Raw genomic sequence first — 26,577 nt, 5'->3', positions numbered from 1 at the left:
TCGAGCATAAGCTAATATAGGAGAAATACCGAATTTGTAAAAGGACCGGACAAAATTCAATTTACGCCTGTCGATGCTAGAAACAATACTCTGTAAGTCCCAAGAGGATCCAGGAAACTACATTTTAAGGCCCTAGAACCAACCCTTTAGAGATATATGAAGAAAACTCTCCTCGCTCCGGTAAACTGATCGGTTCATTGCTAACCGTAGGCCCCGATGACTCGCGTTTTATTCACCGTCTCTCTCTTATTGTGTCATTATATACAGCCTAATTGATCATTAGGTTCATTCTTTTGGAATTGGGTCGAGTCATTAGTGTATATAGCATATTTGTACGACATTATCGCTCGGCACGTGTTGTGTTACTGCAGTCTTTTGTTCTTGATTTCTTTGTTCATTGTTTTCTAAAACATTTCACACATATTTATTTGATCAATAAGCTGCAATTGAAGGTAGGAACAATTGCCATGCACCTCAGAAATTTGAATACCAAGGGAAGGTTGTGGAATGGAAGAAAGCTGCTAATAAAATACCTCAAAGCAAATTAATTTATAGTGGAGGTGTTGACACGTTCAACATCCGGTATTAAACATTTTCATTCCGGGAAATGACCTTGCACCTAACCTTTATTTTTAAAAAACCTGTATTCCCAATTAAACTTGCATTTTTCATGACTATTAACAAGTCGCAAGGTCAGAAATGAGTGAAAGTGAGTATTTTTCTGAAAGAAGTTAGGTTCATCCACGGACAGTTGTACATGGCGTAGTCCAGGGTGCAGCGCTTTGACGGTATCAACGTTAAAATTGTACAAGGGCCAGAGCAGGGAATATTGATTCAGAATTGGGACAAAATATCCCTTAAAAATGTGGTTTGGTCCACCTCTGTGGTGTAGTGGTAAATGAGATTAGCTGCCCCCCTAGGAGGTTCGGGTTCGATTCCCGGCTCTGCCACGAAATTTGAAACGTGGTACGAGGGCTGGAACGTGGTCCACTCAGCCTCGGGACGTCAACTGAATAGAGGGTGTTTCAATCCCCACCTCGGCCATCATCGATATGGTTCTTCGTGGTTTCCCCACTTCTCCTCCAAGCAAATGCCGGGATGGTAAACTACCTTTAGGACACGGCAGCTTCCTTGTCTGTCCCTTCCGATCTTCCCCTCCCCCCACAAGGCCCTGTTCTGCATAGCAGGTGCGGCCGCTTGGGCGAGGTTCTGGTCGTCCTCGCTAATCGTATCCCCCAGACCAAAGTCTCACGCTCCAGGATACTGCCCTTGAGGCGGTAGAGGTGGGATCCCTCACTGATTCCGAGAGAAAAAAAAACCCTGGAGGGTAAACGGATTAAGAAAGAAAGAACCGGGCGAGCTGGCCGTGCAGTTAGGGGCGCGCAGCTGTGAGCTTACATCCGAGAGATAGTGGGTTTGAACCCCTCTGCCGCAGTCCTGAAGATAATCTTCCGTGGTTTCCCATTTTCACACCAGGCAAATATTTGGGCCTTAAATTAATTATGGCGACGGTCCTTCCCGCTCCTGGCCCTTTCCAATCCCATCGTCGCCATAAGACCTATCTGTGTCGGTGCGACATAAAGCAAATTTCAAAAAAAGAAAGAAAAAAGAAAGAAAAAAATTGGTTTACATGCAGGTACTTCGACATCAATGGCCTTTGCAATCTATAGTCAGCCACGGACAGTTGTATATAATAAAGAAAAACACGAAGAAACTAGCTGTTTAAAATTTTTAAAAATTAAGAAAGTAAGAAGTCCGCCTCTTTAGTGTAGTGGTTAGTGTGATTAGCTGCCAGCTCCGGAGGTCCGGGTTCGATTCCCGGCTCTGCCACGAAATTTGAAAAGTGGTACGAGGGCTGGAACGGGGTCCACTCAGCCTCGGGAGGTCAACTGAGTAGAGGTGGGTTCGATTCCCACCTCATCCATCCTGGAAGTGGTTTTCCGTGCTTTCCCACTTCTCCTCCAAGCAAATGCCGGGACGGTACCTAACTTAAGGCCACGGCCGCTTCCTTGTATATCCCTTCCAATCTTCCCATCCCTCCGCAAGGCCCCTGTTCAGCATAACAGGTGAGGCCGCCTGGGCGAGGTACTGGCCATCCTCTCCAGTTGTATCCCCTACCCAGAGTCTGAAGCTCCAGGACACTGCCCTTGAGGCGGTAGAGGTGGGATCCCTCGCTGAGTCCCAGGGAAAAGCCAACCCTGGAGCGTAAGCACATTAAGAAAGAAAGAAAGAAAGAAAGAAAGAAAGAAAGAAAGAAAGAAAGAAAAGAAGGTAAAAATATAAAAATAAACAAGAGGTTTCAAATACAAAGCAAATAAGTCGGCATATAGTGGGTTCGAACCCCACTGTCGGCAGCCCCGAAGATGGTTTTCCCTGGTTTCCCAAACACCAGGCAAATGCTGGGACTGTACCTTAATTAAGGCCACGGTCGCTTCCTTGTCATTCCTAGGCCTTTCATATCCCATCGTCGCCGTAAGACCTATCTGTGTCGGTGCGACGTAAAGCAAATTCTAAAAATAAAAATTAAAAAATAAAATACCGCTTCTGTGGTGTAGTGGTTAATGAGATTAACTGCCACCTCCAGAGGCCCTGGTTCGTTTTCCGGCTCTGACACGAAATTTGAAAAGTGGTACGAGGGCTGGAACGGGGTCCACTCAGCCACGGAAGGTCAACTGAGTAGAGGTGGGTTCGATTCCCACCTCAGCAATCCTAGAAGTGGTTTTCCGTGGTTTCCCACTTCTCCTCCAGGAAAATGCCTGGATGGTGCCTGACTTAAGACCACGGCCTCTTCCTACCCTCTTCCTTGTCTCTCCCTTCCAATCTTCCCATCCCTCAGAAGGCTCCTGTTCAGCATTGCAGGCGAGGCTACCTGGGTGAGGTACTGGCCTCCTTCCCAGTTGTATCCCCGACCCGAAGTCTCCCGCTCCAGAAAGGAAAAAGGAAAGAAATAAAAAGAAAGAAAGAAAGAAAGAAAGAAAGGACGGAAAATAAAATAAAAAATAAATTGTAGGACAACACTCGGTGTGGGGTCCAAATTCCTGTTGACCCTTCCGAATTCAGTAATTAATTTCAGGTTTCAACACAATTAGCAGAATCTTACTTTTCTAGAGCGCGTTGTATTAAGTTGCCAATGGGCTTTGCGGCTTGTTTAAAATAAATGTACAATTCATTTTTTATCAGATTAACGGAGCTTCTGTTTCGTTCAACTCTCCATTTTATATTCATTATAGCAAAAATATTACTTTGATACTATTTGAGGGAAACGCTCAATATGCATCACATTGGCCACTTGACATATTGCCAAGATGTTCTTTTCTAAGCTGAGCACAGCCTTGCAAACAATTTCAGATAAATGTAGACAAAACTTAAAACTCGGTTTTACCAAACAAAATTTTTTCGGTACATGAGGTTCGCAACAAGTGCTTTTGAATGACTGTGGGGCTGTTGGGCAATGTAGTATACGAGAATGACCCCATACCGGGTAAACTTATTGTCAGCTGCTGCCAGAGTGCAGCGTACTGGATTTTGTTATCATACGCAACGATATCTCCATAAAAACCCTGTTTCCTTTGTTTCTTATTACTCGTCCAAATGACGTTTTTCCCCCGGAAGTTACATAATTCGCCCGAATGATTTATCGCAGACTTATGGTGAAACTGTTCAAAATTTCTGATTTAGTATCAGTCGTTAGCATACTGCAATTTCGTTTATACGGTGATGCATGCCTTGTAGTGTAGAAGCCACACGATTGAAATGAAATGGTGTATGTTTTTTAGTGCCGGGAGTGTCGGAGGACATGTTCGGCTCGCCAGGTGCAGGTCTTTTGATTTGACTCCCGTAGGCGACCTGCGCGTCGTGATGAGGATGAAATGATGATGAAGACAACACATACACCGAGCCCCCGTGCCAGCGAAATTAACCACTTATGATTAAAACTCCCGACCCTGCCGGGAATCGAACCCGGGACCCCTGTGACCAAAGGCCAGCACGCTTGGAGCCGGACGCCACACTATTATAAAACTAGCACAGAACACAACATAACATGACGCGGCACTTTGTTAGAACATTATAAACTGAAACATTTGTTCCCATTTATTTAATTCAACAGTAGACATTTCAGAAGAGAGTTTTATATTTTAGAAAATGATACATCGTACATTTTAAAGAATAAAATGTGGTTTAGGATATTTGACATTTCGGATGACGGACGTTCGGGTAATCGACGTGGTGTGAAATTAAGTAAGTTCCTTCACAAGCAATACTGGATCCAGCTATTATTATTATTATTATTATTATTATTATTATTATTATTATTATTATTATTATTATTGGTCCGCCTCTGTGGTGTAGTGGTTAGCGTGATTAGCTGCCACCCCCGGAGGCCCGGGTTCGATTCCCGGCTCTGCCACGAAATTTGAAAAGTGGTACGAGGGCTGGAACGGGGTCCACTCAGCCTCGGGAGGTCAACTGAGTAGAGGTGGGTTCGATTCCCACCTCAGCCATCCTGGAAGTGGTTTTCCGTGGTTTCCCCACTTCTCCTCCAGGCGAATGCCGGGATGGTACCTAACTTAAGGCCACGGCCGCTTCCTTCCCTCTTCCTTGCCTGTCCCGTCCAATCTTCCCATCCCTCCACAAGGCCCCTGTTCAGCATAGCAGGTGAGGCCGCCTGGGCGAGGTACTGGTCATACTCCCCAGTTTTATCCCCCGACCAAGGGTCTGAAGCTCCAGGACACTGCCCTTGAGGCGGTAGAGGTGGGATCCCTCGCTAAGTCCGAGGGAAAAACCGAATCTGGAGGGTAAACAGATGATGATGATGATGATGATGATGATGATGATGATGATGATGATGATTATTATTATTATTATTATTATTATTATTATTATTATTATTATTATTATTATTATTATTATTATTATTATTTAAATACAGATACGATTCTGTACATGGATGGAGAATTGAATATACAGCTGTAGATCTGTAGATCCGAACCACTAACTCTACGAACTCCACGAAGCTCATGTCCCAGGTGATGGATGCGGCCGTGGCACTCCCCTCAGTATCTGTAGGCCACCTGGGTGGATACCAGTCGTCTTAACACATACTCATTACAGACAGTCTACCGTACACACTCATTCCCGTAAGGACACACTCTTGTGTATAAAGTCTGTAGGACGTGTCGAATGACTGTCTCAGTACTCCGTGTACCCTCATGTAGAAGCAATACAGAACAGCTGAGGAGAATCTATTCAAATGGCGCTATTTCCACAATAAAACAGTTGTCGGAAAACGCATGACACATATAATAAAAGGCTAATGGAACGTACCCATGATCGGGTATGATACAACTTCTAAGGAATGGCATCTTTCTGGTCTGGATTACTCATGGCGTTCTATAATAGTCAACTACTGTAATGCACGCGGAAGAAAAACATTTTTTTCTAAAGTGGAAATAGCACATTTGATTAGACACTCCTCAAATATTACGTGGAAACGATCGCAGAAGTGACGAATATCGCCGTAAGAATGTGTTTAGTTCACTAGGAAGAACATGGTTCGGTTCTCCGCCAAGAAATGGAAAAATTCAGAAACGAGGGGCACAAGACCCTGAAATTCAGTCTATGATATACATGAGCACCAGGTTCGTTAATATCTGTGTAACATGTGTCTGGGTATAGAAGCACCTTCGTCCATCGAACTCGCCAACTTGGGCTGTACCGTCTGAGCCGCTTTAGCTTGGCCCAGCCGTTCAAGTTACCATATAACTTCACCACTATCAGGCAAATGCTGGGGCTGTACCTTAATTTAGGCCACGGCCGCTTCCTTCCCAGTCCTCGCCCTTTCCTATCCCAACGTCACCATAAGACCTCTCTGTGTCTTGCGACGTAAAGCCAACTGTAAAAAAAATAATTCAAAACTGGGTTGTAAAAAAAATCCTTCACCACTAAGTACACTGGGTTGTTGACAACGTTATCTCAGATCTAAGGCATGGAACAACAACATCCCCTAGTGCTGTTGCAGAGATTCACTGGATCATCACAATTTTTCCTTCAGCAAACATGGTGTGAATTAATCACGTAACGGATGTTTTTAATTTCACCTAGATTCACTCCGTAATTCTTGGTGGTTCTCTTGATGGTGTACAAAGGGTACTCAGAACTGCCGCTGTGACAAGTATCCAAATCACGGAAATAAGTTACTGTTGTTTTGTTTCATGGACCTAAGACATCATGGTCAGCACTGAGTAAAGCAAAGCCATCTCACACAGGCCACGAAAGAGGTCCTTGGAGGAGTGGAAGGTAATGCCTTCTAGTAACCGTAAACTCAGCACTACGTGGGATAGAGTACTTACCTCAATTTCCGGCCATCTCTGCCCCCAGGAATGAACCAGGTGAGAACCCCATGGCCATATTGCCGTATCTAAGTTTCACACTTCCTGAAATTGAACCCACGTCCTTCCGGGTGAATCGAACATGGATTTATCGCCTTAATTATGGACTGAGATCTGGAACGCTGTTCACTCAGCCTCGTGAGAGCAATTGAGGAGCTAGTTCATTCAAGAGGCAGTGGACCCGATCGCAAAAGCCAATCAAAGCGGCTGAGGATGTCGTCACACAGCCGTTATTCTTAATTATTCTGGCTTGGGGACTGGGTATTTGTATTTGTCCAAACACTGCTTCTTCAAATTCACAGAAAATACCACACTACCAATCACCAGAGAAACACGCAATAGTGATTACATCCCTTCTCGTGGGGTTGGCGTCAGGAAGGGCATCCGGCCGTAAAACATGATCAAATCCACATGTGCACTATAATTCGCACCCGCGACTCCATTGGTGTGGGAAAAATTGGTAAGAGAAAAAGAAGAAGCAGAAGGAACAGGGTTTACCATACCAAAGGAGTTCGCTTTTGATGTAGTTGGAATGAACATATCTCAGTTGGTAATACAGGACTTCATTCTTCATTCGCTGCTCGTAGTGGAAGGTAAAAACCTACTTACTCGTTTTTTTTTACTTTGACTCATATTCAGAAGCAGATAACCAGGCTGAGTAGGTCAGACGGTAGAGCACTCGCTTTCTGAGCTCATGTAGGCGGGTTCCGTTTCCGCCAATTCCCATGAATAAAACACCTTGAATGTATACACGCCCGAATGGACAATCCCCCGAATCAAAAATCCCGAAGGTTAAAAAATCCCAAAGGATTCAAAATCCCGAATTATTCAAAGAAACATGCGAGGATGTTAGTGAGGTTTTTGAGGAGCTTCGAGAGGCAGGACCGGCCATTATGTTTCAAACCATTTTGGATTACTTCGACCTCAGTTATGTTACAGATGAGCGGGCAAGAGGTGGGAGACTTGTCAAACCTCTACGGCTCCCTAGACTCTTAACTCAACCTTGAATAAATACAAGTGACATTGGAAAACGATCACCGCACCTACATTATAAGTGCGAGATGACACAACCGGTCTTTCAAATATTTTTTATGGTGCGCTGATGGAACTGCAGAATCAGGTCAATACCGAGTGGTTGAATGAAGGAGGGGAGTGGGGAATACTGCACGCGCGGGAAAATGAAAAAAAAGAAAGGGTAATATTACCCTAATATTACCACTACCAAAAGAGCAACTGTAGACTGGACTACATTCACAGCGTAGGCTACAACTACACACTTTAATATGAATATTCAACAACACATTGGTACCACCATCTAATTTAAATGTGGCAAGTTGAGAAAATTTTCCGCACACTCGTTCTTATTCGAATGAAGCATTACGTAATTTTCTTCCTATTGCATACTTAGAAAATTTTCGGAGTTACTTTTTTCAAAATTTGTCTTTCGGGGAAAGGTTTTCGGGAATGATAATTCGGGAAATCGGACTTTTGGGAAAAGCCCATTCGGGTCAATGGATCCAGGAATCGGCGGGTTGGCTCAGCCGCAGATATTCCAAGGTACTTAAACACGCCAGCCTCGAGTGGGTAGATTTATCGACGCGTAAAATAAGTCTTGTGGGAGAAAAATTCAGTCACCTCGGCGTCTCCCCAAAACCGTAAAAGTATATAGTGGGACGTTAAATCATTATTATTATTATTATTATTATTATTATTATTATTATTATTATTATCAGCAGTAGCAGATACTCTTCCCAGAGCACGACGATAAGCTTTCCAACGTTCTCTCGTGGACAAAGCTTACCATTAATATATTATGTTGCGCATGCGACCTGCACCTTGTGTGGCGCATTTCAAAAACGTTGTGCCTTCCCGAACTCGAGCTGGGATGGGTTACGCATAGTGAATCGCACGAAATTGTGTTGTACGAGGTATAAGAACGTGCGTTCACCTCTGTGGTGTAGGGATTGGTGCGATTAGCTGCCATCCCCAGAGGCCTGGGTTCGATTCTTGGCTCTGCAAAGAAATTTGAAAAGTGGTACGAAGGCTGGAACGGGGTCAACTCAGCCTCGGGAAGTCAACTTAGTAGAGAGCGTTTCGATTCTCAAATCAATCATCCTTGAAGTGGTTTTCCGTGGTTTTCCACTTCTCTTCCAGGCAAATGCCGGGATGGTACCTAACTTAAGGCCACGGCCGCTTCCTTCCCACTCCCTTGTCTCTCCCTTCCGATCTTCCCATCCCCCGACAAGGCTCCTGTTCAGCATAGCAGGTGAGGCCACCTGAGTTGCTGTGGGCTGTAGCTTATTTATTCAGCCATTTTCATTCCATGGCTAAATGGTTAGAGTGCTGGCCTTTGGTCACAGGGGTCCCGGGTTCGATTGCCCGCAGGGTCGGGAAATTTAACCGTCATCGGTTAATTTCGCTGGCACGGGGGCTGGGTGTATGTGTCGTCTTCATCATCATTTCATCCTCATCAGGACGCGCAGGTCGCCTACGGGAGTCAAATCTTTTTTTTTTTTTGCGTCGCGCCGACACAGATATTATGGCGACGATGGGATAGAAAAGTCCTAGGAATTGGAAGGAAGCGGCCGTGGCCTTAATTAAGGCACAGCCCCAGCATTTGCCTGGTGTGAAAATGGGAAACCACGGAAAACCATCTCCAGGGCTGCCGACAGTGGGGCTCGAACCCACTATCTCCCGATTACTGGATACTGACCGCACTTAAGCGACTACAGCTATCGAGCTCGGTAGTCAAATCAAAAGATCTGCACCTGGCGAGCCGAACATGTCCTCGGACACTCCCGGTACTAAAAGCCATACGCCATTTCATTTTTATTTCATTATCATCGCCATCGTATTATATTTCTATTCCGTGTTTGTATCTTTGTAATATCGTGTACATTGGTTTCAAAAAGTAAGATTATTATGGCAGGTCAAGTAACTTTTATTGAATACTGCACTACACTACAAAGTGACACAGATTCATGACACTATTTTTCAACAGATTCACGGAGTCTCTGTAAACGACGGTCTCAACGTTCTGCCAATTGTTCTATTCCTCCAAGATAGAAATCCGCTTCTTGGTCGTGGAGGCATTCGAGAACCGCTGTGTGAACGTCCTCATCGCTAGAAAATCCCTTTCTTCCCCAGATGTTCTTTCCAGCTTGCCGAAAAGGTGGAAATCGCATGGTGCAAGATTTGGACTGTATAGCAGAAGCTTCCATACCTCCCATCGAAAATGCTGAAGCAGAGCTAGTGTTTTGCGCACCGTGTGGTGTGTAGCATTGCGGTACAAGAGAGCAATGACTTTGCTCTATTTTCCACGCCTCTCATGCTTTACGACGTTGCGTACTGTCCCGTGTACTTCAACTTTGGAGTAAGTTTTCAGTTGATACGCCAGCTCACTCGCACACTGTGATGCACCTGTTGTCAATGCCGCAGCAGAACATTGTCTGCAGGAAGCCCGGAAGGTGTACTCTCTTTTGACAATGCACCACTCTTGTTGTGCAATGGTCTTAGCGTGGGATGACATGTGTAACTAAATTTTTGAAGTCCCTACGTATTTAGTGACTTTATAATTCACATTTCGTTTTTCTTCATTAACCACTTACTCATATATCTGTGCCGGCCCCGTGGTGTATGGGTAGCATGCCTGTCTCTTACCCGGAGGCCCCGAGTTCGAATCGCAGCCAGGTCAGGGATTTTTATCTGGACCTGAGGGCTGGTTCGAGGTCCACTCAGCCTACGTGATTAGAATTGAGGAGCTATCTGACGGTGAGATAGCGGCTCCGGTCTAGAAAGTCAAGAGTAACGGCCGAGATGATTCGTCGTGCTGTCCACACGACGACACCTCGTAATCTGCAGGCCTTCGGGCTGAGCAGCGGTCGCTTGGTAGGCCAAGACCCTTCAAGGGCTCTAGTGCCATGGGGTTTGGTTTTGGTTCGGTTTCATATATCTGTACGAAGAACGGGTACTTTAGCTGGTTACCAAAAATTCTATTAATAATAATAATAATAATAATAATAATAATAATGTTATTTGTTTTACGTCCCACTAACTACTTTTCTAAGGTCTCCGTAAACGCCGAGGTGCCGGAATTTAGTCCCGCAGGAGTTCTTTTACGTGCCAGTAAATCTACCGACACGGGGCTGTCGTATTTGAGCACTTCCAAATACCACCGGACTGAGCCAGGATCGAACCTGCCAAGTTGGGGTTAGAAGGCCAGCGCCTTAACCGTCTGAGCCACTCAGCCCGGCTCCAAAAATTCTACAATAACGTTGGAATGTATGTAACTCGTAAAGGAACAACTATAGAATATACGTTTATAGGGACCTTTTTTTTTAGCCGGGTAGGCGCGTACTACCCTCCAAATAATTCCTACCCGCGTTTTTTAGAACATCCTGTATAATGACAAATGCTTGATTACTCAGCGTATTCATCTGAGGTTCGGTCATCTAACTGTCATCATCTAGTATAGTGCGAGGTGACACAGGTGACCTCCACAGCATTCTAGGCAACAACATCCTAATTGTCTTTATACTTGAGGCTACGTGGTTCATTATTGACTTCCATTTATACCCTATTCTGGTAAAAAAAAAAAAGAGTGGATTCCGTGTGATCTCAGAAGATGAGCAACATTAGGCATCGTTCAGAGCTTGTAAGGATAACTACCGCTTTCGAATCTATGGCTCAGAAACATTTGCTTGGAGACGAACAAGCAGCCTACATGGCAGAATACCCAAAAGAAAAGTAAGAGAATGTCGAACAGCGCGAAAGGAAATGGTGGAGCAAATTACGACAAGGAACACTGTTGAAATATGACTCGACATACAAATTTCCGAATTTAACAACTTGTGAATGTCAGGCACGAAATGAAGCGGGACAGATTCAGCGCAATAATTCTGTCCCTAATGCTGTTGGAGCAGTGATGTGAGATTATCATCATTTAAGTTTCTGGCAGTAACTAGCAATATTTATTTAACAAATCTTAAATTAAAACTCGTAATGTTTTGAAACAATGGTACGAAAATTAGATTTTGAGCAAATTAATCAATAATAATAATAATAATAATAATAATAATAATAATAATAATAATAATAATAATAATTGTACCGGGCGGTACACCTCCACGCCGCTAATTCAAATATTGCGCCAATTGAAACTTCTTTACTGGAGAAACTTGGAACTTTAACTACTAAACTAATTCCACGGCTATTCAGAAGATGTCACTGAGTGTTTTTTTATTTGCCTTTGTTTTTCAACGATTAAGAAGTGTGGACAATCTCTAACAGATGTCTCTACCGAAAACTATGGTAATACACTCTGGTGCAATGGAATGAACTTTCTTGAAGAAATATTGTATTCCTAAGTTTTGTTTTTACTAAATTTTGTTCTGTGGTTTGTGGGTTGGCAATATAAATCCTTTCTTTCCGCCTGTTTTGAATGTAACCAATCAGGAATTTATGTAATTAATTTTCCACCAATAAGTTGTTTCTTCCTCGTCTTGTGTATTAGTTTTTGCTGTTATCCAATAAAAGATTGTGGGCGGGTTGTTATCATTCATGAAAGGCCTCGAACTTTCCACGAGGGTATAAAAACTGCTGATTTTCTTGTCTCAGGGCCACTTCAGTAACATCTTTCTTAGTGTGTGGATATGTAGCAGGGGGCGGGACGCGCCTCTGTCTTCGGGCAACAGATCTCCAACAAGGTAATGGCCTGTTAACATCATTTTTTTTCTTGCTAGCTGAGCAGTTTAACTCTCGGAGAAGGTTCGAATCCTTTAATATGTAACCCATCTTTTAAAATGTAAATTCCTTTTCTGCCTATATAAAATCTACAAATATTTTTTACTGTAAAGCGGGATAGAGAGTGCTTCACCCTCTCGAACTCCCCTTCATTGTGAAAAGGAGGTGACTACGTTTTCATAACCGTTCTTCTCTTATTTAATGTAGTAAAGTTTTCTCATACGGGTCACCTCCCTAGCTTGGGATTAGCCCCTGTGTTTCGGCCTAGAGCCACTTAGGTTTTAAAAGTGTATTTAGGAGTGCAAGTCACGCCTCCAATCCCTTCTGTACTTTGGGCCAGTAACTTAACCTGATGTTTTGTTTTCTTCATGCGAAGGCCCCGTAGGTTGGGTATTAATTACCCCTGTTTCCTTGTGTGCCTTAAGGGCAGATAGAAGTGAAGTTTGTTGTAGCCTTTGATAGGCTTGTAAAATTGAGAGCGGGTCTGCTTTTTTCCTTAACATTGTAATTAGGAGCAAGTGCTCCTTGTACTTAGGGGTTGTGAGCTGAGAGCTCAGAAATTAAACTTGGGGCTCGAAGCCCAAATCTTGTAACGAACTGTAATTTGTTAATTTGTTGATCTGCTACTTGGTACCTGTTATACTCTGTTATTTGTTGATTTTGAAAAGAAAATATAACCTTTGTTAAAGTTTTAAATTAACTTTAATTTTGTAGTTGAGACCTATTCCAGCCCGCACCTTCTTTCACCTCTAACTACCACGAATATCTCCGTAACAATAATAATAATAATAATAATAATAATAATAATAATAATAATAATAATAATACAACCATTTCCAAATTCTCAAACCACTCCACGGTCGTACATCGAGTGTATAGTGTTAATTACTATGATGATTATCATCATGATAACCATGTAGTAGTTGTTGTTGTTGTTGTTGATGTGCATTTCGGTATAAAGATTGAGACATAAGATTGTGTGGACGTTACCTTCTACTTTTTTCTTTCTTGCTAGGAATTTAACATCTCGTTAATACGTAGACATTCACCATACAGTCGCTTCACTCGGTCGCGCTCGGCTATTTCTGTGAATCTCGGTGCTATCGTTACTTACAAATAGCCGCAGTGACGTTTTTATTATGTTACATATTATGTATTCGTCTGCTTATTCTTCTTTCTCCTCCTCATTTTAGGCCTTTGTCACTGCTAGAAGGGCTGTAGCCGATTCAAAAATGAGGTGTGCTGTAAGTTCTTGCTTGACACTCATTGGATATTTGAACCTGGCCTCAACACTAATGCGGATTAAGCCCAGTTTTAGGACCGTATGCCTTTGAAGACGCCAACCCTATGCGGAGGGGTTAAATCACTATTCTGTATTCGGTGGTGTAGTGTGTGTATATGCACATAACTTCTCAGTCCCGAACACGTGTGAACCGAAGGCCACTACACTGAGCATTCAGCGAAGGAGCCGGGCGTGTAACCCACTACACTACTGCTACTACATTTGCTCCCCGTTATGGTTCATATTGCGTTTCATTCTTATCGTATGTGAGTAGTTGCTAGTCGTCACTGAACGAGATTTGCTTCCTTATAAAATGGTTTAGAGAACATACACGTGTCACTGGTGCATGTCATGAATCAACTCGGCTGATGTTATGAAACTCCTGTGTTACGTTGCCGGAAAGCAATGATTATGGGTTCAATAATGTCCGAAGCACTTGTTACTGACCTATCCCTCGAACCTTGTACAAGGAGCATCGGAGAGGATGATTCTTCATTTCGTAAAAGTGTGATAGGAAACCAAACAGTATAGGTTTATCCCTATTTTGGTTATTCACAGCACAACACGACTTTCTTCCTCACACTTTCTTTCGGATCTAGGTTATAGAAGCGTATCACATTTCGGTTTATTCTCGCATTAGATTAGACAAAGAAAAGGCATAATCGTGTAACAGGCTTCAGGCGCACAGTAACAGAAAACACCACAAGATATGCAACCCACCCTACACGTTAGTCCTTTGGTCGACACTGTTCTATGTACTTGTCGCCTGCACGTCAGCAATGTAAAACGGGCCAACTTTGCACAGGGAAGAGAGCTACATACACTGACTGACAGAGCAAATGCAACACCAAGAAAGAGTGGTCAGAACTTTATGCCAATTGCAGGGTAGACTGACGTCACTGAGGTATGCTCATGATGTGAAATGCGCCGCTGTGCTGCGCACGTAGCGAACGATAAATGGGACACGGCGTTGGCGAATGGCCCACTTCGTACCGTGATTTCTCAGCCGACAGTCATTGTAGAACGTGTTGTCGTGTGCCACAGGACACGTGTATAGCTAAGAATGCCAGGCCGCCGTCAACGGAGGCATTTCCAGCAGACAGATGACTTTACGAGGGGTATGGGGGTCGGGCTGAGAAGGGCAGGTTGGTCGCTTCGTCAAATCGCAACCGATACCCATAGGGATGTGTCCACGGTGCAGCGCCTGTGGCGAAGATGGTTGGCGCAGGGACATGTGGCACGTGCGAGGGGTCCAGGCGCAGCCCGAGTGACGTCAGCACGCGAGAATCGGCGCATCCGCCGCCAAGCGGTGGCAGCCCCGCACGCCACGTCAACCGCCATTCTTCATCATGTGCAAGACACCCTGGCTGTTCCAATATCGACCAGAACAATTTCCCGTCGATTGGTTGAAGGAGGCCTGCACTCCCGGCGTCCGCTCAGAAGACTACCATTGACTCCACAGCATAGACGTGCACGCCTGGACGCCTGGCATGGTGCCGGGCTAGAGCGACTTGGATGAGGGAATGGCGGAACGTCGTGTTCTCCGATGAGTCACGCTTCTGTTCTGTCAGTGATAGTCACCGCAGACGAGTGTGGCGTCGCCGTGGAGAAAGGTCAAATCCGGCAGTAACTGTGGAGCGCCCTACCGCTAGACAACGCGGCATCATGGTTTGGGGCGCTATTGCGTATGATTCCACGTCACCTCTAGTGCGTATTCAAGGCACGTTAAATGCCCACCGCTACGTGCAGCATGTGCTGCGGCCGGTGGCACTCCCGTACCTTCAGGGGCTGCCCAATGCTCTGTTTCAGCAGGATAATGCCCGCCCACACACTGCTCGCATCTCCCAACAGGCTCTACGAGGTGTACAGATGCTTCCGTGGCCAGCGTACTCTCCGGATCTCTCACCAATCGAACACGTGTGGGATCTCATTGGACCCCGTTTGCAAAGTCTGCCCCAGCCTCGTACGGACGACCAACTGTGGCAAATGGTTGACAGAGAATGGAGAACCATCCCTCAGGACACCACCCGCACTCTTATTGACTCTGTACCTCGACGTGTTTCTGCGTGCATCGCCGCTCGCGGTGGTCCTACATCCTACTAAGTCGATGCCGTGCGCATTGTGTAACCTGCATATCGGTTTGAAATAAACATCAATTATTCGTCCGTGCCGTCTCTGTTTTTTCCCCAACTTTCATCCCTTTCGAACCACTCCTCCTTGGTGTTGCATTGTCACTGTCAGTCAGTGTACTTGTGATGGGCAGTCTGTGACGGGGTCTCTGTTTCAAGTTGCTTTACGTCGTACCGACACATGTAGGTCTTATGGCGACGATGGCATAAGAAAGGGCTAAGAGTGGGAAGGAAGCGACCGTGGCCTTAATTAAGGTAAAGCCCTAGCATTTGCCTGGTGCGAAAATGGGAGACCATGGAAAACCATCTTCAGTGCTGCCGACAGTGAGGTTCGAACCCACTATCACCCGAATGCAAGCTCACAGCTGCGCGCCCCTAATCGCATGGAAACGGCCAACTCACTTGGTGGATGGGGTCTCGAGATTTCTCGAGACTAGCACAAGCACCAGTTTCTCGCGAGAGATTTCGGGAGATCTCGAGAGCATTGTCCCTGCATTCTGGGGCGAGCAGATGGATGTTGTTCGTACCGAGTATGCGAATAGCCAACCACAGGCCTTCTCCATTACGTAAATACGCGTCAACAAGCCGACGAGGCCGTTCATTTCGTTTATTTCTCCCAAGGTGTATTTTGACGCAGTATAACATAATTATAAAGGATATGCGATTTGACATTGTATGCAGCGGTAACTACACGAGTGAGTAGGCTAAGTACAGAAACTGACGGCTACTATAGGTGCACATCGTTCTTCTTCTTCATCATCATCTTCTTCTTCTACCGCTTTTCCCACACATGTGTTGTCGCGGGTGCGAACTGTGTCGCACATGCGGATGTTGCCCTGTTTTACGGCTGGATGCCCTTCCTGACGTCAGCCTTATATGGAAGGATGTAATCACTATTGCGTGTTTCTGTGGTGGTTGGTAGTGTGTTGTCTGAATATAAAGAGGAAAGTGTTGGATCAAGCACAAACACCCAGTCCCCGAACCAGAAGAATTATTCAAACACGATTAAAATCCCCGACCCGGCCGGAAATCGAACCCGGAACCCTCTGAACCGAAGGCCTCAACGCTGACCATTCAGCCAATGAGTCGGACTATAGGTGTATATCGTTATCACTCATAATTTATCAGACCCCACATTCAATTTCCATTTGACCAGTGCTTGTGTTTACAGACATTATGGTGATGAAAGAAATAATTCCTTACAATGTTGTAGAGCAGGGCCTCTCAGGGTGCATGCGCGTGGTGCATGCACTGTGCACGGTGCAAAAGACGACTTGGCTTGGTTGACCAGAGTGCAGATCCCCCACTCCTCGATTTGGAGCAATAGCGCTTACTCTCTCTTTCCTCACGCCTATCTCGCTCGCTCCGCCTGTCTCCCTCTGCCCCACTTGCGCCGTAGCGCTCCAAATCCGGGCTGATACTTGAGCCGAGTATAGGCGAGTTGAGCCGAGCTTAGCCGAGTAGCCCAGAGACGAAGCGTTGATCCGAGCCATGCCGAGCGGCAGCGATGCACAGTGCACGGAGCTCTTGCGCCTAGATCTGCACGCGTGAGATTTTGGGCGTTTGAGAGGCCCTGTTGTAGAGTATTCGCGTCATACTTTGGGTACTTCGGTATATGACGGTGCAACGTGTAATTGTGACCAATTGTACGCGACAAGTTTAAGAGGATGTACGAAACGCGACGTAAATCGTGGACGTGGAATTATTTTGAAGAGATGCTACGTAGCACAGCCGGCTCTGTTGTTTGTTCAAAAGACGTAAAATACGTCAGCAGAAATATTTCTGGGATAATCCGGCACTTAAAAATGCATAATATCACTGAAGGGGAATCGTCCCAGAGAACACCTCCGGTCCGATCTGCATCACAATAAGCTACCCTGCCGACAATAATTGCGATGTATTCCGGTAGTACATCCTTTCCACAGTTATTAACAAATTATACAGGGTTATTTAGCTAAATATCCACCTCGAATAACTCGTGAACCACTTAAAATACATTTGCATGGAGGAGAAGTGGGAAACCACGTAAAACCACTTTCAGGATGGCTGAGGAGGGAATCGAACCCACCTCTACTTAGTTGACCTCACGAGGCTGAGTGGATCCCGTTCCAGCCCTCGTACCACTATTCAAATTTCGTGGCAGAGTCGGGTATTGAACCCAGGCCTCCGGGGGTGGCAGCTAATCACACTAACCACTACACCAGAGAGGCGTACCATAATGTTTCTAACCGCAATTACTTAAAGTTACTCCTTTGATCAAATGCGTAAGGTTATTTTTCTGTTCTTTTTTCTTTCTCTTTTTTTTGTTTTACGCCGCGCCGACACAGATGGGCCTTATGGCGACAATGGGATAGGAAAGGGCTACGAGCGGGAAGGAAGCGAACGTGACCATAATATTTTGTCTGATGTGAAAATGGGAAACCACGGAAAACTATCTTCAGGGCTGCAGATAGTGGGGTTCGAATCCACTACCTTCCGCATGTAAACTGAGAGCCACGTGACCCAAACCACGCTGCTACTCACTCGATATGCCTAATGTTACACGGAAAATAAACCTACAGCCTTTTCAGCAATCATATTTGATTTCTCCTACCAATCGTAATGCAATTCGTAGTTACTCAACCCCTCTTCAGTTTTACGTGGAACCCAAACTAAAAGGGTGTAACTTTTCATTTTGTTAATCCCATATGCATTAGCCGACGTATTACTTTGGTGAATGTCCGCCTCTGTGGTGTAGTGGTTAGCGTGATTAGCTGCCACCCCCGGAGGTCCGGGTTCGATTCCCGGCTCTGCCACGAAATTTGAAAAGTGGTACGAGGGCTGGAACGGGGTCCACTCAGCCTCGGGAGGTCAACTGAGTAGAGGTGGGTTCGATTCCCACCTCAGCCATCCTGGAAGTGGTTTTCCGTGGTTTCCCACTTCTCCTCCAGGCAAATGCCGGGATGGTACCTAACTTAAGGCCACGGCCGCTTCCTTCCCTCTTCCTTGTCTATCCCTTCCAATCTTCCCCATCCCCCGCAACGCCCCTGTTCAGCATAGCTGGTGAGGCCGCCTGGGCGAGGTACTGGTCATTCTCCCCAGTTGTATCCCCGACCAAAAGTCGGAAGCTCCAGGACACTGCCCTTGCGGCGGTAGAGGTGGTATCCCTCGCTGAGTCCGAGGGAAAAACCGAACCTGGAGGGTAAACGGATGATGATGATGAATACGTTTATACAGTGTGATTCAGCAGCTCATTCCAATATCGTTTGCTGCAGCCCAACTAAAGTGTACATGGTTATAGGGGTGCTATTCCTCTGCAGGCGTACTGCATGGTACTAATGTCCAGTGAGCACATTTTGCACACGATTATGAACCCTAGCGAAATGTTATATCACTCGACTCCTTGAAATCATGTAGCAACGTCCTTTTACCATATAACTATGTTAATGTGTCGTGCCTCGTGACTGGATGTAACGAAGAAGGGAATCAATGCATAAAACTAGGTAACAGTGCAGTAACTAAAGTATTAAACACCGAACCGGATGGCGTATGTACGCTGCTCTCGTCGTACTACTAGCGTATCCCCAGGAGTGCAGTGTAGCGGAAGTGGTTAAGGGTTCGACTAGCAATAGGCGGAATGTGCCAGCGGCGGTTCGAATCCTGCGTCGTTGACATATTTTTGCTTCGGTATGATGTTTGAATACGTAAACACAGGCCCACTTTTGCCACATTCAAACAAAAGAATGACGCTGTTATTCATCTTGTGCCTTGCATATACTCCGCTGGTTAGGGCCTCAATGTACACGCACGCACATTAATGGTGTCCCGACATAAACAATCAACACTGCCCCACTTCAGTACTGAAAAGGAGGGGAGAGAGTGAAAGGGTAGTGTTGAAGGCCACCCCAGTACCGAAAAGGAGGGGAAGGGAATGAACATGTAGTGCTGAATACTCCGGCCTATATTTCGTTATACTGTAACATTGTAAGATGGCTCCTATCTTATCACGGGTGAATCGAGGCCATATTACTGGCATGTGGGAGGCTCACATGGTCCGCCAAGCAATAGCTCAAGCAATATCGCGCAGTCTTAAGACAGTTTGGTGATGGGTAGAAATATGGCAATATTATTTTATCATATATTTATAATTATTATTATTATATTATTTTACCGTACGTTTATTTTATTTATATATTTTCAAGGAAGATGTGATAAGTTCATATTTTTATAAGATATTTATGTAAAAATGTGTTATTTTTATAATTAGTTATGTTGAAATGTTGCAATAATAGCATTTTTTTGTATATTTTAAGACACGAATTTGTATTTTATGAAAATTGAATTTGAATGATATTACATTATTTTCTTATTGCTCAAAAAGTAAAATGTATCTTCGGTTATTTTTGTAAAGAAATGCTTACACAGTTATACATCAATAACTTATTTTAGCATATTAATTTTCTGTTTATAGAATGTATCGTAATTCTATATCCGAGGTGGTAAATTATGATGATATAACTTCAGTAAAGTCCAGAACAAAGTTAGCAACCAGTAAAAGATATTTTCAAATTACGACCCGATATAATGCAGCCACAAAATATTCCTAACTATTAAAAAATATTTTTCGGTTAAAAACCTCCTTTACCTCTTGATTCTGTAATTATTAGAGTAGGTTACCTAATGCTGTACTTCAATACATCCGCCAGTGTGCCCATTTCAATCACAACAGAGTCTTGCAGCAGGCTGTATACATGCAGCAATGCGTTGAGCGAGAAGGTGGGTCATTGTGCCTTCGGCACTACCCCTTCACTCCCTTCCTTCTTGTTTTGTACTGGAGTGGGGCAGTGTTGATTGTTTATGTCGGGACACCATTAATGTGCACGTCTGTACTGTAATCTCTGCTGTCATTCCTCATTTATGGAGAAGCAAGACAAAACGCGTGCGAGGCACTACCTACGTCTGTACCAGGAACGGTATCCCGACAGGTGACACCCGGCTGCTACGACATTCCGCCGTGTTGAAAGACGCCTAAGGACAACAGGCGTGATTTCCAACCAGCCACCAGTCCGCCATAGGCCCATTAAACCGGGTGAAACAGAAGAGGCCATTCTGGAGGCAGCTAGTAATATTCCACACATCAGTACAAGGGCGATTGCACGACAGGTGAACACCAGACAGCCGTCCGTCTGGCGAATACTGCATGCACATAAATTTCACCCATACCATCTTGAGCTGTCCGACCCGTTGGCTGAATTCATTGGTTAATTCCAATGGCTCGGGGGCTGGGTGTTTGTGCTGTCCCCAACATCCCTGCAACTCACACACCACACATAACACTATCCTCCACCACAATAACACGCAGTTACCTACACATGGCATATGCTGCCCACCCTCACCGGATGGTCTGCCTTACAAGGGCTGCACTCGAATGGAAATAGCCACACGAAATTAAAATTATCTTGAGCCATATGAAGTGCTCCATGGGCGGGATTTCAAAGCTCGAATGGAGTTCTGTCGGTGGCTATTAGGCAGGCTGGACAGTGATACAACATTCGTATCGCATATCTTGTTCTCGGAAGAATAGCGCTTCCACAATAATGGGAACGTCAATCGCCTCAACATGCACTATTACAGCACGGACAATCCTCACTGGGTGCGACAGGCGGCCCATCAAGTATGATAGGGAGTGAATATTTGGTGTGGAATTTTGGGGGATCGCCTGATTGGACCTTATTTATTTGAGGGTCATTGGACGGGCCCACGCTACCTGCACTTTCTTCGTCAGGAACACCCACTGCTGCTGGATGATGTTCCCTTGCACGATCGTTTGACGATATGGTTGCAACAGGATGGAGTTCCACCACATTCGTAACATTTCTGATCGAGGAACTGCCAGGGAAATTGATAGGATGAGGAGGCCCTGTTTCTTGGCCCGCCAGATCACCGGATTTAACGCCGTTAGACTTCTTCTTCTGCGGACATTTCAAGAACGTCATTTACGCTCAAGCGCCTTAAAAACCCGACCAGCTCCGGCAACTCATCACGGACGCCTGCCGAGTAATTACACCTGGAATGCTTCAGCGTGCAATACAATCTATTGGACACCGGGCCTGAATGTGCATAAACCAAAACGGTCATCACATCGAGCATTTGCTGCGATAAAACTTTCTAAGGGCAGTTGTGTTCCTATTATTTCAGGTCTGTATGTGTCCGGCCTGCTACCTAATCGGTCCTTCTTAGGGCCACAAACACATTCATTCACACATAATTTGCATGAAAGCTGGAACTGAACTTACGTTGCATGCGGTACGTATTAAATCAATATTTAAAAAATTTGTGATCTTCACCCCGGACTCGAACCTCCCACCGGACATGCAAGCCCGAACCGCCACGCCTTTACCAACTACACTGCGACTCCGCACGGATCGATACGCAGCTAATAGCAAGTATTAGGTTTACTGCGGTCACAATATCAATTTAGTGTTTCGCCGGCGTGTCAGTTTCATATGATTTAGAAGGCACACGCATGTCTTCCAGTGTTTAATACAAGTATAACATTACGGCGTCCTATCATGGTGAGGCGGTAAATACCAAGATATCCGGCTGTGTTGTCAGAGCATACCGGCAAGGCAGATGTTTTCAGGACGGAATGAATATTGTGGGTTGCATAAAACTACATTGGAAGGGGCGGCTGAATCACGCTGTATATTACTCATCTATGGAGATACTCCTCCCCTGCGAATCATGTGACCTTTCCGCGGTGGGGAAGCTTGCGTGTCCCAATGAAGCAGATAGCCGAGCCGCAGGTGCAGCTACTACTACTACTACTACTACACGGCTGAAAGCAACGGAAAACTACAGCCTAACTTACTCCCGAGGACATGCAGCTCTCTCTGTATGTATGTTGTATTGATGATGGATTCCTCCCGGGTAAAATATTCCGGAGGTAAACTAGTCCCCCAGTCGGATCTCCGGGTGGGGACTACACGAGAGGGGGCGATCATCAGGAAGATGGATACTGACATTCTGCGAGTTGGAGCGTGGATTGTTAGAAGATTGAATCGTTGTGGTAGATTAGACAATCTGAAAAGGGACATGGATAGACTGAAGTTAGATGCAGTTGGTATAAGTGAAGTACGTTGGCAGGAAGAACAGGATGTTTGGTCACACGACTACCGAATTATCAACACAAAATCGAACAGAGGAAATGCAGGAGTTGGTTTAATAATGAATAAGAAAATAGGGCAGCGGGTAAGATACTACGACCAGCATAGTGAAATAATTATTGTCGTCAAGATAGACACCAAACCAATGCCCACCACAATAGTGCAGGTTCATATGCCTACTGGATCAGCAGATGACGAAGAAATCGAAAGGATATATGAAGAGATAGAAGATTTAATACAATATGTAAAAGGTGACGAAAATCTAATTGTGAAGGGAGACTGGGATGCAGTAGTAGGCCAAGGAAGAGAAGGTAATACAGTAGGAGAATTGGGATTGGGACAAAGGAACGAAGGAGGAAGTTGGCTGGTGGAATTCTGCACTGATCATAATTTAGTCGTTGCCAATACTTGGTTCAAACACCACAAACGACGGCTTTATACGTGAACGAGACCTGGAGACATTGGAAGGTATCAAATAGACTTCATTATGATTAGGCAGAGATTCAGAAACCAGGTGTTGGATTGCAAAACTTTCCCAGGAGCAGACGTGGACTCTGACCACAACTTGTTAGTCATGAAATGCCACCTGAAGTTGAATAAATTGAAGGAATACAAGAAGATGGGATCTAGGCAAGTTGAATGAAAAGAGTGTAAGGATCTGCTTCAAGGAACATATTGCACAAGGACTAAATAAAAGGCTGAAGGAAACACAATAGAGGAAGAGTGGATAGTCATGAAAATTGAAGTCAGCAGGGCTGCTGAAGAAATGTTAGAAAGGAAGCAAAGATCAAATAAGAATCAGTGGATAACTCAGGAGATACTAGACCTGATTGATGGACGACGAAAATACAAGAATGCTAGAAATGAAGAGGACAGAAAATAATACAGGCGATTAAAGAATCAAGTGGATAGAAAGTGCAAGGTAGCTGAGGAAGACTGGCTGAAGGAGAAGAGCAAGAATGTCGAAGGTTGTATGGTCCTAGGAAAGGTAGATGCTGCTTGCAGGAAAATCAAGGAAACCTTTGGACAAAGGAAATCTAGGTGTATGAATATTAAGAGCTCAGATGGAAAGCCACTTCTAGGGAAGGAAGACAAAGTAGAAAGTTTGAAGGAACATATCCAACAGTTGTGTCAAGGTGAAGATGTAGATAATTTGGTTCTGGAACCAGAAGAGACTGTTGATGCTGATGAAATGGGAGACCCAATTTTGAGGTCAGAGTTTGACAGAGCTGTGAGCGACCTGAATAGGAACAAGGCACCTGAAATTGATGACATTCCCTCTGAATTACTGACTGCCTTAGGAGAAACCAGCTTGGCAAGGTTATTCCATTTAGTGTGTAAGATGTATGAGACATGAGAAGTCCCATGCGATTTTCGGCAGATTGTTGTTATACCTATTCCCAAGAAAGTCGGTGCTGACTGGTGTGAAAACTATCGCACCATTAGTTTAGTATCCCATGCCTGCAAAATTTTAACACGTATTATTTACAGAAGAATGGAAAAACAAGTTGAAGCTGAGTTGGGAGAAGATCAGTTTGGCTTCAGAAGAAATGTAGGAACACGTGAAGCAATCCTGACTTTACGTCTGATCTTAGAGGATCGGATCAAGAAGGACAAGCCCACGTACATGGCATTCGTAGATCTAGAAAAGGCATTCGATAATGTTGATTGGACCAAGCTATTTAAGATTCTGAAGGTGATTTGGATCAGATACCGAGAACGAAGAATTATCTACAATCTGTATAAAAATCAGTCTGCAGTGATAAGAATCGAGGGCTTTGAAAAAGAAGCAGCAATCCAGAAAGGAGTGAGGCAAGGCTGCAGTTTTCCCCCCTCTTTTTCAATGTTTACATAGAACAGGCAGTAAAGGAAATCAAAGAGGAATTTGGAAAGGGAATCACAATCCAAGGAGAGGAAATCAAAACCTTGATATTTGCCGATGATATTGTTATTTCATCTGAGACTGCAGAAGATCTCGAGAAACTGCTGAATAGTACGGACGAAATCTTGGGTAAGGAGTACAAGATGAAAGTAAATAAGTCCAAAACAAAAGTAATGGAGTGCAGTCGAACGAAGGCAGGTGATGCAGGAAATATTAAGTTAGGAAATGAAGTCTTAAAGGAAGTAGATGAATATTGTTACTCGGGTAGTAAAATAACTAACGATGGCAGAATTGAGGAGGACATCATCATCATCATCATCTGTTTACCCTCCAGGTTCGTTTTTTCCCTCGGTCTCAGCGAGGGATATACCACCTCTACCGCCTCAAGTGCAGTGTACTGGAGCTTCAGACTCTTGGTCGGGGGTACAACTGGGGAGAATGACCAGTACCTCGCCCAAGCGGCCTCACCTGCTATGCTGAACAGAGGCCTGGTGGAGGAATGGGAAGTCTGGAAGGGCTAAACAAGGAAGAGGGAAGGAAGCGGCCGTGGCCTTAAGTTAGGTACCATCCCGGCATTTGCCTGGAGGAGAAGTGGGAAACCACTGAAAACCACTTCCAGGATGGCTGAGGTGGGAATCGAACCTACCTCTACTCAGTTGACCTCCCGAGGCTGAGTGGACCCCGTTCCAGCCCTCGTACCACTTTTCAAATTTCGTGGCAGAGCCGGGAATCGAACCCGGACCTCCGGGGGTGGCAACTAATCACGCTAACCACTACACCACAGAGGCGGACTGAGGAGGATATAAAATGTAGATTAGCACAAGCAAGGAAGAGCTTTCTTAAAAGAAAAGGAATTTGCTCACTTCAAACATTGATTTAGGAATTAGAAAGTCGTTTTTGAGGACTTTCGTGTGGAGCGTGGCATTGTATGGAAGTGAAACATGAACGATAACTAGCTCAGAAAGGTAGAGAATAGAAGCTTTTGAAATGTGGTGTTATGAAGAATGCTGAAGGTGAGATGGATGGATCGAATCACAAATGAAGAGATACCGAATCGAATAGGCGAGAGGAGATCGATTTGGCTAAATTTGACGAGAAGAAGAGAAAGAATGATAGGACACATCTTAAGACACCCAGGACTTTTTCAGTTGGTTTTTGAAGGAAGTGTAGGTGGTAAGAACGGAACGGGTAGACCAAGGTATGAATATGACAAGCAGATTAGAGCAGATGTAGAATGCTGTAGTTACGTAGAAACGAAAAGGTTAGCACATGATAGGGTGGCATGGAAAGCTGTATCAATCCCGTCTATGGACTGATGACTCAAACAACAACATGGAGATACTGGTCGGTAGTCGTTACAGTCGCAACATCTGTAACAAAAGCGATTTCCTGGGAGAAGATAAGCAGAAAACCGACAGGGAATACGTTCTGAAGCCTTGGACGACGTTGTATTCAATTGGGGCACTTGGAAGGAAACCTCCTGGAGGTACTCAGTGAACATCTAGTCATAATGAAGATGTTGTTTTCCCTCATATGTATTGGTACACAGGCACTTGTACAAACCGATCTAGTTGGTCGTGCGTTAGGATTGTACAGCTGTTTGCTTCCATTCGGGAGATAGTGGGTTCGAATCCCACCGTCGGCAGCCCTGAGGATGGTTTTCCGTGGTTTCCCATTTTCCACACCAGGCAAATGCTGGGGCTGTACATTAATTAACCCTCAAGCACACGCGCCAAATTTTAGGACGCAGACACACGCGTGGGGGTGCTTTCCACCCCGCATATAATTGTATTGTAAAATATGAATTACTGTATTATTTGGAGATTTTAAGATAGATTATATAAGAATGACTCTGTCTGCAGGGATCCAGCCAGAAAGATATAAGAGCGGGGAGAGCACAGGAGAGTTATTTGTACATTTCACTAGGAAATAAAATGACCTGGGGTGGATTCCACCCCATACGCGTGTGTTTGAGGGTTAAGGCCACGGTCGCTACCTTCCCAATCCT

General features: G+C 44.9%; 2 protein-coding genes across 4 annotated transcripts in view; one reads left to right on the top strand and one right to left on the bottom strand.

Annotated features, from left to right (window-relative positions):
- LOC136863993 (glutamine amidotransferase-like class 1 domain-containing protein 1) overlaps nt 1–26,577 on the top strand; it is a 717,178-nt gene that overhangs the window by 201,432 nt on the left and 489,169 nt on the right. The window lies entirely within an intron of this gene.
- bgm (bubblegum) overlaps nt 1–26,577 on the bottom strand; it is a 514,443-nt gene that overhangs the window by 443,298 nt on the left and 44,568 nt on the right. The window lies entirely within an intron of this gene.

The sequence above is a fragment of the Anabrus simplex genome, chromosome 2 (assembly GCF_040414725.1).
Source record: "Anabrus simplex isolate iqAnaSimp1 chromosome 2, ASM4041472v1, whole genome shotgun sequence".
Lineage (NCBI taxonomy): Eukaryota > Metazoa > Arthropoda > Insecta > Orthoptera > Tettigoniidae > Anabrus > Anabrus simplex.
This window is presented reverse-complemented; position numbering and strand designations above follow the sequence as displayed.